Source organism: Lepeophtheirus salmonis, chromosome 5 (genome assembly GCF_016086655.4).
Source record: "Lepeophtheirus salmonis chromosome 5, UVic_Lsal_1.4, whole genome shotgun sequence".
Classification (NCBI taxonomy): Eukaryota; Metazoa; Arthropoda; class Copepoda; order Siphonostomatoida; family Caligidae; genus Lepeophtheirus; species Lepeophtheirus salmonis.
The window spans coordinates 11,250,879-11,268,091 of NC_052135.2; the positions used below are offsets into that span (position 1 = coordinate 11,250,879).

Sequence of the window (17,213 nt, forward strand, 5' to 3'; positions counted from 1 at the left end):
TTAAAATATTTATGGTGTCACATCATATAAAAATGCACACAATCAGTAAAGGCACTTGTAAATAGACGGACATCTCTACTCTATGGACACCTGACTCTGTTCTACAGAAAGTGGCTGACAGTCTTAAAAAGGAATATGAAGTTTTTATAACTTATGTTAATTGTTTTTGTTAAACAATAAGAGATAATTCAAGTAATATAAATTTATAATTAAGTGGAGCTTGATCGAAGCTTGGAAATCTGTCTTGATGAAAGCTGGACATTCTTAGCTGTATTCTTATTTGAAGTCATTTTACTCCTCCCTTGACGGACCCCATCATTTAATCGATTCTCCAAATTCTTTCCCTTCACATTGAAGAGAATTAGTGAAATCTTGGCAAGCAAACTACTCCACTGGTGACCTTGTCTACAAGCAATGACATTCATAGCTCCAATAGCTGGATCAGAACTATCCAGTATTTTCTCTGAAACGTAATTATAAAAGAAGCTCTTGGATTTAAGGTGTTGAGAAGTGAATCCTTTCTTTCCTGTACGTTGGTTATAAATCAAAATGAGCGTAAAGACAAGTCAAAAATAGGATATCGGTTGGAGTTGAGAGCCCTCCTCTAATCATAATTTTTATCAAATGGTTCCTCATCGGATTCAGCCACCAACCTTATGCCTCTGTTAAATAAAGATTCATTGCCAACCAGAAGAGATCTGCAAGATGAGCACTTCGTTTTCTTATAAAGAGACAAAGTTCAATGGATTACTATCTCTAATGCTGCTCATTTTCTGAAGCCTCCCAATCAATGGGAAGTATTTCAACTTTATTCTCGTCTACATCAACCATCACGTCCTTACAATTAAATTTTATGGTACACTTTACTCTGATTTTCCTTTCAACCTCCAGTATCCGTCTAAAACTAATATGATAATTAGCTATTATAAATTTAGGAGATTCATATACCAAAATTAATTTTTCAGAAAAATATCAAATTATTTTCTATTTTAAATTTTTTACCAAAAATTCCCGGCGGACTCCCGTGTTTTAAATATATACATATTCAAATAAATCTTGTAGTTATTTGAATCATCATTTCGAGATGGAGAGATAAACTCATTTAAAGATAAGTAATAACCAAGCATAGTAAGAGCTAGGAAGGACTTCTTTTGATCATTTTAATGAGTGTTACACACACTTGAATAATATCCAAAAGGAAATGTACGTATGTAATTTTGGTTTGATACATTGTCTTTTTCCCCCTCTTAGAGCCTTTTATGTCATCAAGGATGATTGCCTATTTATTATTTTAATACCTTATTTATAAATATTCAGGATTTCCCCTTACATTTGTACTAATATTAATAGTGATGATCCTAGGTCTATATAATATATACTAAGTATACGCTCATAAAAGCATTTGGACGTCTTTGCGTGGGTTTGTTCTAATAAAGAAAATATTTCATACTCTGACAAAGCTACAATGCAAAATACAACCACATAAATAAAGGTGCCTACTACTGCCTAGTAGTGTTGAGATTCCGTCCAAGACTAAATTATTATTTAGGTTGGTCTTAAATGATTTTTCTAGACCGATTTAAACGCATATTTCTGTCCAGACCGTGATCTGAGACCGTATAACGAAATTTAATCTTTTCAAATCATAGACCGATTTTCTCTCCTATTCTGATTTATGAGTTGTACAAATAGGATTCATTCGATACGTTTAACTTCATATACATGGTTATGCCCTGATCAGGATCATCGGTTCTATCGGTCCTGTTATCTGTTCTTTCATTTCGCCAGTTTGAGTCTGGGTATCGGTTCAGCTTTATCGGTTCTTTTTTACACAGCCTCAGTTTTGGTAATAGGCACTAGAAAATTACAAAAATACAAATAGGGCTGTAGCTACTTTATAGGCACAGTGCGTAGTGCTCCAAGTTTGAGCAGAGGGTCCGAAAAATAAAGTTGCTTAAGACAATTGTTTTCAATGTTGGGGCCGTGAGGGGAGTCTATGGGGAGGGAATGCAGGAAGATGGATAATTGAGGATTGTTAACAGTTTACACATACATTGTAGACATGTTTCGTATAAAGATACCCTCAGCTAAAAATGTATTATCATAGTAAAGTTTGGGAAACACTGGCTTAGGAAATATTATAGGGCCTGACAAGCTTAGTAGCGGAACTGTATCCATAATCTAGAACCTATAAGCAATATATTGCAGTCTCAGATCGACTTTGTCGATTCCGGTTCGAGCTGTTCTGTAATATATTAGTGTTGTCTTCCCCCTTGTTCTCTTCTCTTATTTTCTTGTATATATATATATATATGTGTAAAGTACAGTCTTTTACCTCGTTTTAAGTATAAATAGTCGTGTATTTTATGTATTTATCAGAGTAGGTTTTTGTATTAATTAGAATATAGGTGTATAAGTATTGTCTTATTCCTCCACGCCTTTCCTTCTCCTCACTTCTCTTGGTCGTCCTGGATCTCTCCCCTTATAAATAACTGGAACCTCGGCACCTTCGTTAAGAAACAACATTGGCAACGAGAATGGGATCAGGATCTCGTGACCTCCCTGCTGTGGGATCGTCGGCAAAGCTAGCCCTGCTGGAGTTGGGTAGTCCTTTTTCGTCGACAGGGAGAACGCTTGTTCGTCTACGGAATGCGGAGCAATACGGGCTGTGCCTCAGTTTGGGCCTCGTGGAGGAAGGAAGAGAACCATGGTCACTCACAAGAAGTAAAGTGTGTGTCCGTGTCAGGGACCACATCATTCAAAGTGGATTTCTTCCCATGAAGTTCTGGTTCTCCGTTGTTCCTACTCTCCCATTCACCTCATTGGGTTATGAATGTGCAATGGTTTCTCCTCTGGATCATCCAGAGTTAGATGAGGGTACATCGAGTGAGATCGATATGTCTCCCACGGACGAGCAGGGTGCTCATGTCCCTAAAACCTCTATAAGGGTGAACGATATGTCTCCTAGGGACGAACAGGGTGATCGTGTCCCTAAAACCTCTATAAGGGTAAACAATATTTTTCCCAGGAACGGACAGTCTGCTTGCGTTCCTAAAATATCTATGAGGAGAAGTGTTTTCCATTCTCCGGTGCGCGTGCTGAGAGCACTATGGAGATAAATTTTATCTATACAAGAGCAAATGGTTTGTCCGCGGCTGGTTATGGATGAAGCGGATCAATAAGCTACTATTCATGGAGCGGAACCTGTTTAAGCACCGGCATGGATTTGGAGCTTGGGGGGTGGTGTAATGTATTAGTTTTTCTTTCCCTTTGTTCTCTTCTCTTATTTTCTTGTATATATATATATGTAAAGTACAGTCTTTTACTTCGTTTTAAGTATAAATAGTCGTGTATTTTATGTTGGTTTTTGTTTGACTAATAATATAGATGTTCCTATAAACAAACCTTTGTATTATTCCTCCACGCCTTTCCTTCTCCTCACTTCTCTCGGTCGTCCTGGATCTCTCCACCTTTAAATAGTTTGTGTCCCCTCAACCTCGTCAAGACACAACAGGTTCAAGAAGCGAAACTACTTGAATCGCTAGAACTGCAAGACCAATAAGGGAACATCCTTGTTCATATGACGCTATTGTATGTGGATGTTAGCATTTTTGAAACATACATGACATCATAAACAGTTGTCTAGAGAATCAGTCTAAACATAATTTGAAATGAGACCGATCGAGACCAAATTTTTCTTTGGATAATAATATTTATCGAATGATGTTTTTATCAAAAATATTGCTTTATTTTTTTAGATGGACCTAATTATCGAAAAGGCAAAGCCTTCTTATGTCTTTTTTTTTTAATTGTCTCTTTGCTTCATTTAATGGTATATTTTATGTAGAAAATAATAATTGTTTCTACTTCTAAATTATAATGTTTAAAACCATTGTAAAGCCCCCTCCCTCTTACAACCATCTCTTACTTAAGTATAAGAAAATTATAGAGGGGTGTAAGCTATCTATGGCGCGCTTTCTTGAGCAAACGTTTTACTTACACAGTTGATTTTTTTTGTTAAATAGCTTATTCAAACCTTTACCAGTGGAAAAATTGGAATCCATTGACGAATTCGTTATTTAAAATATTTGGAAAAGGAACGGAGCTCTCCTTGAAATCTGCACCGAGAGCGAGAACGTAACAAATGCTCCAACTCTAGCACAACAGGTGGTTGGCCTTCTGCCCCAAAAATGTGCCTATCGTCACGCCCACAAAGTTCCCAGTCCATGTCATGGTTATTGGGGTGGCTAGCTCTGAAGGACACATCATGCCTCCTCCTTTGTTCCCCCAAGGTCTCAGGGTTAACACTGATGCCTTCTTGCGCATGCTAGAGATATAGGTGTTGTCAATGGGAGGCCTTACATGTGGCAACAGGTCTTGGTTCCCTGCCACACCTCGAAAAAAAGTATCAAATGGCTCTTACATCATTTTGACAAATTTATCTTGCCCGACTTTTAACCTCCAAATTCGCAAGATTTGTATCTGATGGATTTTTTTTGTACATGGCACGATCAAACGACATACCTACCAAACCCCTGCAACACAAAAGACGAACTTATCGATAAGGGCTCCTAGGATTTGTCAAGGGACCAAGTAGCGAAGACCTGCTGCGCTTTCGGCCTCTTATAGGGACTGTAATTTAGGGTGGAGGTAATTTTATTGAATAAAATAAATCATAATCCATCAAGCTTTCAGAATCTGTTTATTTTTATCTGATAACTGGTGGAGAGGAAATTGCGTTTGAAAAAAAAAATCCTTTTTGTGGCACAGACAGCTTACACGCTCTTTATATGTTGTGTACAAATTGTGATTTCTGTACAAGTTGTAACTTGCATAAGCATATTGTACAAGTTACAATTTCTACGCCTCATTACAATTTGTGTTATTACATTCTCAGTCATTTTAATTACCAACTTTACTCACATTACAATCTATATTAATAAAGCAAAGTGTACATGTCTTTTTGTATATTTGTGTGTCGGATGAGGAGTAATTTTTAACAACGAGCTCATATTAAAAAAAAAAAAAAAAGAGAAGTGACCCAATAGAGTTTGTGCGTCTGTCCTTTATGGGTGCCCACACCTAGGGCCTAAGAACTAAAACTTACTTATTATATACCCAAAATACAAAAATGGTTTTTGGAGCTCAAGGAAACTAGATGAGGCTTGAGTTATAAATCAAAAAATGAAAGGTATCTTTTAAAAAAAAAACTATAGGAATAACAATGTTTTCTAAACTTATTCAAAATCAAAAAGCTTATGGGAAATCCGTGAAAATTGCAGTTTTTGCTTTTTTCAGATGCAAAATAGAATATTGGATTCGTAGATGTAATAAAGTTTGTAAAAACTTGTCTGGATATTTGTTTGCACATAAATTGAACACATAAAAATAGATGTTTAACTGAAATATCTGTCATTTTCTCAATAATTTTTCTACTTTTTTATCAAATGTCAATTTTCAATTTTTAAGAAGAAATGCCACAAAACGATGCCTTTTGCGCATAAAATTTAAATCCACATACGCAGTACATAGTATTTTCAATTTCCGGAACATTTTATTATATAATTGTTGCAATATTTGCAAAAATGCACCAGATATGGAGTGTTATATTTTCGACGACATTATTTTTGATAACTTTTTTTTTGCATGTACGAAAAAAATACTGGCAGAGTTGTATTTCTCTTTAGAATGGGAATAAATTATATTTACTCCTTTTTTTTAAGAATGAGTATAAAACTTCTTTTTTTTCTATTCTCTTGGCGAATTTCGATTTTGCACATTTTTGATGAAAATAAAAAATGATTTTCTCATCTAGAATATTTTTTCATTCATATATGTTAGTATTTTATTTGAAGTTTATAACTTTTTTTTTTAAATTCATAATAAAAAATATATATATTATACAGTCGCGATATTGTAATGCTTGCTCGCACCAAAAGGGTCTAAGCACTAGGAAGAAATGACATTGACCAATGTCAAAGTCATTTCTTCCTCCCTAGTTGGCCTGAGCAACGCCGTTTAAGCCTTTGCTAGTATTATATTTAAAAAAAATAATGAAACGGATTAGGTCTAACTATGAGCGTTTATAGTTAAAAAACAGCTGGTGAGCACTCTTGAGAGTAAAGTACTCCCTGGCTCATCACAAAATATTAGAAAAATCTCAAGCTATTATTATTCTTGAGGGGATAACATCTAAGTATTGACTAGCTACGTGTGAGTGCGCTAAAGAAAGACAGTAACAACGAAGATTTGTTGGGGAGTTATCTTCCATTTATTAAAGCAAAGTGTGTCTGTTTGTCGACGCCTAATAACTCCGGGTATTGCCGGGTACTATTGCTATTATTAAAATAAGCGCCTATGTACAAAGTACGTGCGCTGGTAGGGAGGGGTTTTGAAATTGGAAATATTGATATAATAAAGTAAACAAATTATGTGAACCAAATCTAAATAGGGGGAAGATGGGCGGGGTCACCAGAAAGGTCAAAACTCACATACATTCTTCGTACATGGTCTCTATAACTGGGGATTTTGAATTCTATAATATGTCACAGAATATTGTTATCGCTAAGTATTTTTATATTTAATCAAGTTACAAATTACAAAATTAATAGTGTTGGACTCGGGTATGAGTAATTGAATATTGAGTCGTGGCCTTTTCAGGTTTTTTTTTTTTTTTTTGCATTTAAGTCAAATATGAGTTCGATGTAAGACATCTATTCATTTTTTCCACCTTTTTATAATAAAAACATTTAAAAGAGAGTTTTATCATGTTTAAAGTAGTGATTAACCACTACTCAAATGCTTCATCTACAACAAATATCTCCAAAATTTCAAGCATTCCGCCCAATGCAGATTTCTCGAGTAAGTTTCAAGGATTAGTTTTTATAGGCAAAAAGTTTATCTGTGTAAGGCTCATTTTATCATTTGCTAGCTGTCGTTGACTGAATTGAACACGTTGAGACCATATTTGGCCCACAGGCTGTAGTTTGGAGACCCTTGATCTACAACATATTACTTTGAAAGCAATAAAAGTATACAATCAAAAAAGCGCCAATTAGACTAAAGAAAAAATATTCTACCAAAAATATGAATATGAAATTTACCAGGAATTACTCAATAAAAATGTAGAAACAACTGAAGATGAAAGTACTTTAGACTAAAGTACTCCCTGGCCCATCATGCCGTGTTAAAAAAATGTCCTCAAGTTGTTATGATTATTCTTTCTTTCTTGAGGAGAGGACATCTAAGTATTGAGTAGCTACGCGTGAGTGTGCTAATGTAAAACAGAGAGTAACTCTAAGGATTTCTTGTGGAGTTGTCTTCAATATTATTATAGCAAAGCTTTTTTCTTCGTGTAGATCTAGTAATTCCGAATAATGTAGGGTACTAATTGCTTCTACATTGATGAAGCAAAGTTTGTCTGTATAGATGGATGTTTGATTGACTTTTGGATTCCTTAAAATAATTAAAATCAATGTATGGATATTTATTAAATATCGCAGACGTTATATAATTAACATTGAGCGTGCGTATCTTATTAAAAAATAGAAGCTAGTATATACCTATAGGGCTGTATAAGAACGGTATGTAAAAATGAATGAAATTTTGCAGATGAATTTGAAGCTAAAGCTAATCACGTTATATTAAAAAAATTATCAAGCAGTAATTATTATTCTTTTATTATTGGGGAGAGAACAAATATGTAATGCGAAGCTACGTGTAAGTTTACTCATGGCAAAATGAGAGTAACAAAGAAGATTCGGGATCATCAACAGGGGATGGGCTCAAGGGGATGTACCCCCCCCTTCCCAATATCCAAATTTCCAAAAAATTTAATTCTTCAAACTTTTTTCTTAAAGATTTTTTTTTTTGTGAATAGCTTTGGATTTTTAAAATTTTTCCAAAATGTATTTTTTTTTTTTTTGTGAATAGCTGTAGATTTTTGAAAAAAAAAATTTAAAAAAAATTAACATTTGAAATTTAAAAAAATTAATATTCAAAATTTTTTTCCAAAAAGTTTTATCTTGAAATGTTTTTTCCCAAAAAATGTAATTTTATATGAACAGTTGAGAATTTTGGAATTTTTTTCTAAACTTATTGAATTTTGTGTGAACAGCTGTGGATTGTTGAATATTTGATTTTTTTCAAAAAAATTTAATTCTTAAAATTTTTTTAGAAAAAAATAATATTTTGAAATTTAATTTTTGAATATTTTTTGCAAAAAAAATTAATTTTTGAAATTTTTGTGAATGGCTATAATCTATAGCCATTCATTCCCCCCTTCCCCCAAAAAACTTATATATATATATATAAGTATGTGGGGAAGCCCCTAGGATTTATTGGGGAGTTCTTTTTTATAATATCTAAACAAGGTTTGTCTGTTTGATGATGCATAATAACTCCAGGCAAGCCTACATACTACTGCTAGTTATTATATAAATGTAATTAGATGATTACTTATCAAAATAAATATTAAATACTCCAAGGAGTTTCTTCATCTTTTTAGAAATCAAAAGATTCTAAGACATTGAAAGGGGTCCTGGTGAGAGACTCTTTGATTGATTCAATCTTTTTACAAGAAACTTAAATAAATACATATTATTAATCGTATTTTATAAAATGATAAAGAAATGTCTTCTCTTATGAGGGAAAAAGAGGAAAAGAAAGGAATCATACTAATATAAACAAAGAAAAGACCTCATTTTAAATATACCTATATATAAAATATATACTTCTGCTACTTATAATCATAATCAAAGGTTGAACCATGAATTGCATTTAATATAATACATACATATAAAAGTATTATATTATTTGCTTTCAAATAAAAAGCCGCAAAAGTAGGCGGATTCTTGTTGTTTGTGTTATAAATATATGTGTGTAGGATAGTTGTACTATTGAGGATGCTGAAAAAACTCTGTACAATGGGATCTATCTCTATAGAATGAGGCTGAAGTACCAGCCTCACAGCCTTTGCCAATGGAAGAAAGGCTTTTATCAGAAGAAAAGAAAAAGAAATGGGCAGGATCGGATCCCGGGGATTGAGAACGTCGTACTCGCGCTCTTTGATAATTTTTTTTCTCTTCTCTCCCTCTTCCTTCCTCACTCTTTTTTTCTTTCCTTCTCTCTCTCTCTCTCTCTTTCTTGGAGTAAGAAGAAGAAGAAAGAAAAAAACTGGTCCGGTGAGTTTAGTCAGTCATTTTATGGTGTGTTGACCGAAGGTGTCTCTCCCTCTCTCGCGCCTATCTGTGATTTTATATTTTTACACAAAAATAATTTAAAAAATTCGTCAAGTGTATGGTGCATTGATTTTATTCCTTGTTATACTAGTACATACGTAGTTTATTTTATGTGAAGTTTTGTTTCAAACGACGATTATCCGATTTCAAAGAGGAAGAAATAAGTGTGAATCCTTGTCAAAGAAAGAAGATCCCTTCAAATTTTGTGTTTTATGAGGTAAGGGATTCGAATTACAAGACTTTTTTTTTTTGGAACAACTTTAATGTAGTATCATGGATTGGATTCTAGTATATTCAAAAATGATATATTTGCATTGATCCTCCTTCTCTTTGGGAATGTTAATGTACTATTAGGTCTTTGAGTTCTCTCTCTTAAAGTATAATCCCATTCCCTCCAAACGAAAGAAAATAAGAGAATCGTAAAAGAATAAAACTTGAAGAAAATAAAAATCTCAGGTATGTCCACTTTTGGGCTTTACTTCTTCGTCGTTGTTGTTGTTCCTCACCACCACCATTACCTGGGTGTGGAAAATAAAGAATTACTCAATAGTAAGTAAGTAATACATACACTAGAGAAACGAAAAGAAACGAGTGTTGATACTTACATTACGTACATACACAGCCTCTTTCATCACTGGACAAAGTCAGTCATGAAGGGTTGGAGATGAAGCATTATACCTCAAAATATTTGCTTGTCAAATACCCTTGAATAGTATCTAATCATGATTTGATTCCCAATAAAATACAGGGTAGGGATGGATAATTATTCATTATCATTACAATTACGTTTTTTGTATACGTTCCTAACTCTTATTGAAATGATAAGACTTCAATTTGAGTAGATAATGTTTCATAGACTAAATTTTATTGGATAATGAAAGAGTATTCAGCCTCAACGGCTGCCTACACCCGGCAAGAAAGGCAGTATAGGTGTTATTAATGTAGTGTTTGTCCAAGGAGTCCCATATTTCAACACTCTGGCCTTTGATAGACTCCTAATTGATGGATACCTTAGTCCTTTGCCTACAAAAGGCAGTAGACAGTATATACATAGTACTTATTATATCTAAGGGCTGAAAATGCTTTTTGTGAAGTATAACATGAAGTCATTAATAATTTCATGGGGTTTCTTTTTTTAAATACATACATTTTAAGAACAACCCTATTAAGAAAATATATAATTATATTTTTATAATAGTGGAGGAGAACTTTATAAAATATATAAATTAAGGGGTTCAATATAATTAAGTATCTTAAATTGATGTGCATATGTATGATTTCTCAAAACATAAGCAAGAGGATGGGATAGGAAGGATTTGATTTTATTCTTTTGTTTTTTGAAATGAGTGTATAGCTAATTAACTTGGATCTATTTCCCTTTTCTTTTAAAAAAAACAAACTAATGTTAGAGTCAATGTATACCTATAATACCGCAATAGGTTAAATACTGGATTCTTTCTTGCATTCAATTGAATAGAATTTACTTCACAATGTACCTACTTACTTATGTAAGGATTAATTAGAGGAATTTCATTCTTACAAAAAAGAGTTTTGATATTTTATGTGCGTATTTAATATTCTTTTTCCCCTTCGTATAGAAATAATAATTGTTTTTTTTTTTAATGACTGAAGTTTTAAATTTCTTTTTATGAATTATTATTTGATTTTTTATTATTTTTTTGTTTTGTTTTGACACGTATTATATAAGGAGTAGAAGAAGGAGGCCAGAGTCGTGTAAGAAGGTGCCTTTTACATACATATTTGAGCCTTGTTGCTAACTTCATCTTTTCAAATCAAGTTAGTCAAAAAATAAATTTTGTTCTCAATTGTTAATTATTTCAAAGGCTGTATTGTACGTAAATTATTAGAAGATAAGTTTTTAAGGAAATGATTTCCAAAAGCAAACATGGGCAATAAATGCGAAAAACTTGAGTACATATTTTGTACATGGCTCATTATGATAGTTGTCTACATAGCAGTGCTGCAATCACGGTTTTGTTATGGGGGAGAGTTGATTGGAGTGACAATGAATGACTCATCATTAATTGGGTGAATAAATACCCCTACTGAAAAAGTATTAGGGTACCAGCCCCCTCAGTGATTAAGGCACCTTATAGGTACACTCGTCTTCTTTGTAGACTTCTCTCGTGTATATACTCACATATTTTTTAATTAATATTTCCTTTCTTCGTAATGTATTTAAAAGTAACGTTAATTTGATATGGAGTGTGTGTGACTCATGCTATTAAAAAGGCCTCCCTGAAAGGAGCTGGCTTGCTTTTTTTTTTTTTTTTTTTTTTGCATTATATATAATTTAGCAGGAGTACTCATTGAAATCATAGGTCGATTGAATTAGAAATGCATAATTTATAGCCATTCGGGTAATTAAGAAATAGGAAAGAGGTTCATGTCTTGGTGGACGGTGGTGTTTATATGTGTGTGAGCAATCCTTCATAATATGAAGATTAATCAGAAATGAGAACCATCGTTGGGTTGAACAACCATAATAATAATTTTAAAAAAAAGGCAATGCTGATTGTGTTGAGTAGGGTTTGGACATAATATGGTGATGATGACTCTTATTTTTATTAAAGTTAATATAAATATTAATAATAAAGTAATCCCTGTTTTTTAGTGTTATTATCTATGAACTACACTCCTTGGGAGTAGTATTTTTTAAGTCTTTTATTTGAATCCAAAGATTATATGTGTCTGTGAATCAGGGTTGCTTTTAATTCGTTTTTTATGGGCTTAAATCACATTTTTAATTTTAAAAAAGCAACAAAAAAAAACAACTATAGTTTTATTTAATTTAAAACTTTAACCACTTGTCAAGGTGAAGAATATTGATAGATATGAAAGAGATTTAGTAGGAGGGATGAAGAATGAAAAAAGAAAGAAAATGTACGTTTTTTGAAATTTTGATGATGTAGAAAAATATTTTTTTTTATTTTCTACAAATTTCAAAACTTTTAATTGATAAACTTTTTCAATTTATCAATTAGGTATTCATTCTATGTAAGTATTTATAGATAGTGTATCCCCATGTGCCTTTCTACATATTGGGCATGCACCTTAATGTGCCTTTACCTTATTTAAACACTCTTGTTGTAAGTATTACATATTTACACATAAAATATATTGAAGCTGACTTCTCAGTAGCTGAGTCACGATTATTACTTTTCTTTCTTCTTTTTTCGGAATCTCTTAACATGATGATGAGGATTTCTGTTTCTTTCTTTACCCATTCCTTTCTTTATCTTCTCAAATCATCATTAAAGACCTTCAAATAACAATAACAACAACTAAATACAATCGTAATCCACTTCACTTGCTATAGAATACATATCTATACATACGTCGTCTGTATTTTTAAATGCATTTGGGAAAGAGAAACGGAACCCTTTATTTCTTGTAAATGTACTCCTACCTACCTCCATATTATATTATTGAGGGTTGGCCACGCTTCACTTCTCTGCTCAATTTATTTTTCGAACCAGTGAGTGGACAATATATTAGTTATGCTGATAACTAATAAAAAATAATCAAATTTTAGAAAGGTTCATGGCGAATAAAACAATCATATACACATTTGTATGTACAAATATATTTTATGCTTTGTTTTGGTTTCTATACGTGTTAAGGATGGCTCTGTTTCAACATTACAAAACAAAGTATGCATATTACACAATAAATCATACATAAAATTCTCATCAAATATGAAAAAGAAAAAAATATACTTGTCAGAGAGTGAGTGAGGCCCAGTAATCAATAATTACCTAGATATTTGATGTAGAATATTCATTGGAATTAATCTTAAACAACTTTCTGTTATTTGAGCAAGTCCTTCATTTCCTTTATATACCTACCTACGACTATGTATGATTTAATATGCTTGATAACATTTAAATACCTTTGGGAAGATGAGGTGGAGGATGGAAAAAAAGTGCTCAATCCATCTACATGGTCGATTAATAATCTCTTTGATGGATGGGTTTCATGTAATCACCTTTCAAAACAAAAAGAGAATTACCACATATTCCATAGCTTACTGTACTTATAGGTCGTACATCATATACAAATAAACTCATCTCCATATCGTATAAAGTTACTATGTTACAAATGTCATTTTTTATGCACATACCTATGGACTTATGTAAGCATTTTATATAATACATAATGTACAATATATCTTTGCATTGATTGCACAAAAAGAAGAAAATAAAAAGGGCAGAATCCACTTTGATATCAACGCCGAAATCTCTGGTCTCTAACCTACTCATTATCTACTTTGAACTTTGATCCATCACCTACTTATTCTGTCTAGCTGTATGAGAGAGAAAAAATGCGTTCATCTCAACGATATGTTTAACTTATTATCAAAGATAAGGGTTGATGGTTAAAGTTCATTTGGCTTTTGTTTACTGTAAACGGTTAGCGGTACGACTGAGGCATTATGATATACATAGGTATATATAGGCTATTTTATCAAATAACGACCAAATATTGATGAAAAAAAAAGGCGAGAAAGAGAGATAGAGGTTTTCTATTTGTTATCTGTTGTTGTTTTGTATCCAGTGACTACGCAACCACAAAAACCAAGTTGGTGTTTTTATTATTTTCATTCTTGAGAAAAACCTCAATAGAGATTAAATTACTTTGTCCAAAAATATGTATGTATCTGGATGAGAGAAGGATTTTGTATTATTCTTAAAGGATGAGCTAATTTAACTATTTGATTTGATTGGATTTGTGTATCTTCCTTTTCCATGTATGTACATTGTACAATATAAATGACGTGATAAAGATGCTTGACCCCTCGTCATGCTTCCTAATTCCTAGGGGTCATACATACATACATAGATTGAATTCTAATTCTGTGGTGTAGATTAAAGCTGGATAAAAACTCAGAGAGGAATCTTATGGCACGCGATTTTATAAATGGGGTTATTCTACATACGTATTTTTCTGTTTCCAATTTTTATTATTATCATCATCATCATCTGTGTGTGCTATGGGAGTATGCATATCCACATGCATACCGTTGTCTATTTATAGTGAAACTTCTTCCTTTCATTTGAGGTATAGGTATTCCAAAGGAAGAAGGAATTCCCTGGAGGCACGCGTCTTTGCATGCAATATTCATTGTTGTTATTGACCTCTCTTTCTTTATAGTCTATAATTCGTACATATCATGTTCCACATATATAGAAATAGTTGTTAATTCTCATATACTCTCAAAGAGTTTATCTATTTCAGCAAATACGACTGTTTACATTGAGTTGTACAAGTGTGCGTGTGTATGTTTCAAAGTGTTGAGGAGTAGATAAAAGATGGACGTCATAAATACAATAACTCCTCTGTACGTATGATAAAGTAAAACTTTGAAAGATATCAGCGCAAACAATTAGAAGGCGATTAACCTTATTGTATGTATAATTGTATCAAAGAATAATTATCTTTCATATAATTTATGGAATCGCGGCTCTGAATAAGGCCATCAATGAAGTTGACTTTGGTGGATATTAAATACTGTGAAAATTGTTGATGACTTACTACAGATTTGATTAAGTACATATGAAAATGAACTCTCTTAATCTTTTTATACTTTCAGGTTGTACAGTGTGTACACTTTGAGAACCCCTTATTATTATAGTTCTGAATTATTATTTATTAGAGCAATAACTGATTAAATAAGTAAATATTATCATTATTTAAGATTAAGGGAGAGATAGACTGGACATGGAACTTTTGAATGGGTCCTTAAACGTCGATAAGGATTTAGGATGGATATGAAGAATAATTGGTGTTAGGCAGGCAGGATCGTTAGCCTCTACATAGCTTGGTTTTTCTTTTTAATTCAAAAAAAATTAAATTTGTAGTATAAACATTTCAAAAATCCATAGCTATTATGAAAAAATTATCTTTTTTCGAATAAAAACTTAAAAAATTAAATTTCAATTTTAAAATTTTTTCAAATATTACATTATTTTGGAGAAAAAATGAAAAATCCACAGAATTTTTTTTTTTTTTTTGAAAAAAAACTTCCAAAATCCATGACTATTCTAAAAAATTAAATTTTTTGGAAAGAAACTTAAAAAATTAAGTTTCAATTTTAAAATTTTTGACTAAAATTTTAAAACTCCATTGCTTTCTACAGAAAATAAAAAATTTTGAAAATTGTTTTTGAAGAATTAAATTAAATGTCCTATTTTCTTGTAAAAAACAACAAAATTCCTTAATTTTTTGGGGGTACATCCCCTCCAGCCTACCCCCTGCCGACGTCCCTGCTACATATGTATGTTCAAATATAAGCATTCTGTTAACTCATTATAAAACGATTCAAAAATTAATCTTTTGTTATTTATAGGGAACAATTCCTGCACTTGTGTTTCCAACTCACCACAGCTGTTTCACATTATTATCACTTTCTACGTATGTAGGTATTAATGTGTTTTTATTCCTTCAATGAAGTTTGCCTTCGAAAAATTAACAACTTACATGGACCAAATAAATGATGGATATTGTATTCACTGATGTTTTACTCCTACAAATTAAACATATATATGCAAAGGGGGAAAAACTTGTCGCCTCTTCTCCCACTTTTTGTAATGAAGTCTCATTTCATAAAAATACAAACATATTCATTCAATGGCATAAGCCAAATAAACACCAACAGCTTAGAAAAACAAAAACCTACGCCCCTTTCAACCCATGTACTAATGTCCATTTGTACAATAAATAAAAAAAATCCTAACGTTCCTTTTGATATTAGTTTGATGATACTTTGTATAAGTTTATACGTAGATAGTACTAAAGAGTCATAAACACTAAAAAGGAAAGAGGATACAAGATGGTTGAAATAAGAATTAAAAAAGATTATGAATTATGTTCAGGATTCACGTAACCAAAAAATATAGAATATAAATTCCCTTCATAGAGGATTTTTGTTTTAAAATAACTTATAATTTTTTAGAGTATAATTATGATTTAGATACTATCAACTATGATTTTGATTAATATTTTATGTTTCTGGTTTATTCTAAAGAAAAATACATAACCCTGTCCGAAATTAATCTTATTCAAAAGACGTCCCTTGTAGTCTATTGATGTTTTGTGACATAGGTGATATCTATAATGATGTATAATCTAATATAGTCTCTCTCTCGTGTTCTACATATAATATGATGTTGATGTATGTAGTACTATGTATGCCGCCTGTGTTACAAATGTGTTGAAAGTTTAACTCTGTCACATATGACTTTTTAAGGCTAATCTGATGCTAAAACAAGGATGACTCTGCTGTTCATCTGTATCTTTGCACTTGGAGCTAATAGTAAATTTAAGTTGTGTTTACTATATGAATATATATGTACATTATACGTCATCATCTATGGATACCTGTTATATACTTTTGGAAATAACAAATATATGTATAGATGGATGAATTCTAAATTGTGCAAGTTTATGTTTATGGTTCTTTATATATATATTGCTTAAAAAATAGAACTAAATTGAAGGAAAACAGGATTCTACTCTACTCTCACACACCACATATACCTATGTAATCAAGTTTAAATCATTTGATCATTTTTTCCCCAGGATCCACCGCCCCTTTTAATATTATCGAGATTTTTTTAACAAGGAAGGAATCTTAAGGTTATCCACTTTTATTTTTTCGTTTCTTTAAATATTGAGTTAATAATAATAGTACGTTTATGTACATATATACCATGTATGTACAAGTATACACTAGATATGTACATATATTTGTTCAAAATTGGAATTAACGGAATTAATGAGCTTGTCTCACTTGAGTTGCATAATTTGAGATTATATATATAGATATGTAAGTATCTATGTGCTTAACAGCCTTTTTTCTTCATCATTCCTTTTATATTTATTTTTATAAGGAGGGTTCCATCTGGATTGTCGAGGGACCTTGTATAGTTAAGGAGGTGATCATTTGATAAA

General features: G+C 32.0%; 1 protein-coding gene across 2 annotated transcripts in view; it reads left to right on the forward strand.

The window, feature by feature from the left end:
* Window positions 1–9,146: 9,146 nt before the first annotated feature.
* The window catches only part of Prosap (SH3 and multiple ankyrin repeat domains prosap), an 85,531-nt gene continuing 77,464 nt past the window's right edge, over window positions 9,147–17,213 (forward strand). The window contains exon 1 of one of the 2 annotated variants that reach the window (XM_040713410.2): window positions 9,147–9,456. The gene's annotated coding sequence lies outside the window, so the exon portion shown is untranslated. The remainder of the gene's footprint in view (window positions 9,457–17,213) is intronic. The other variant, XM_040713409.2, reaches the window with a different exon arrangement.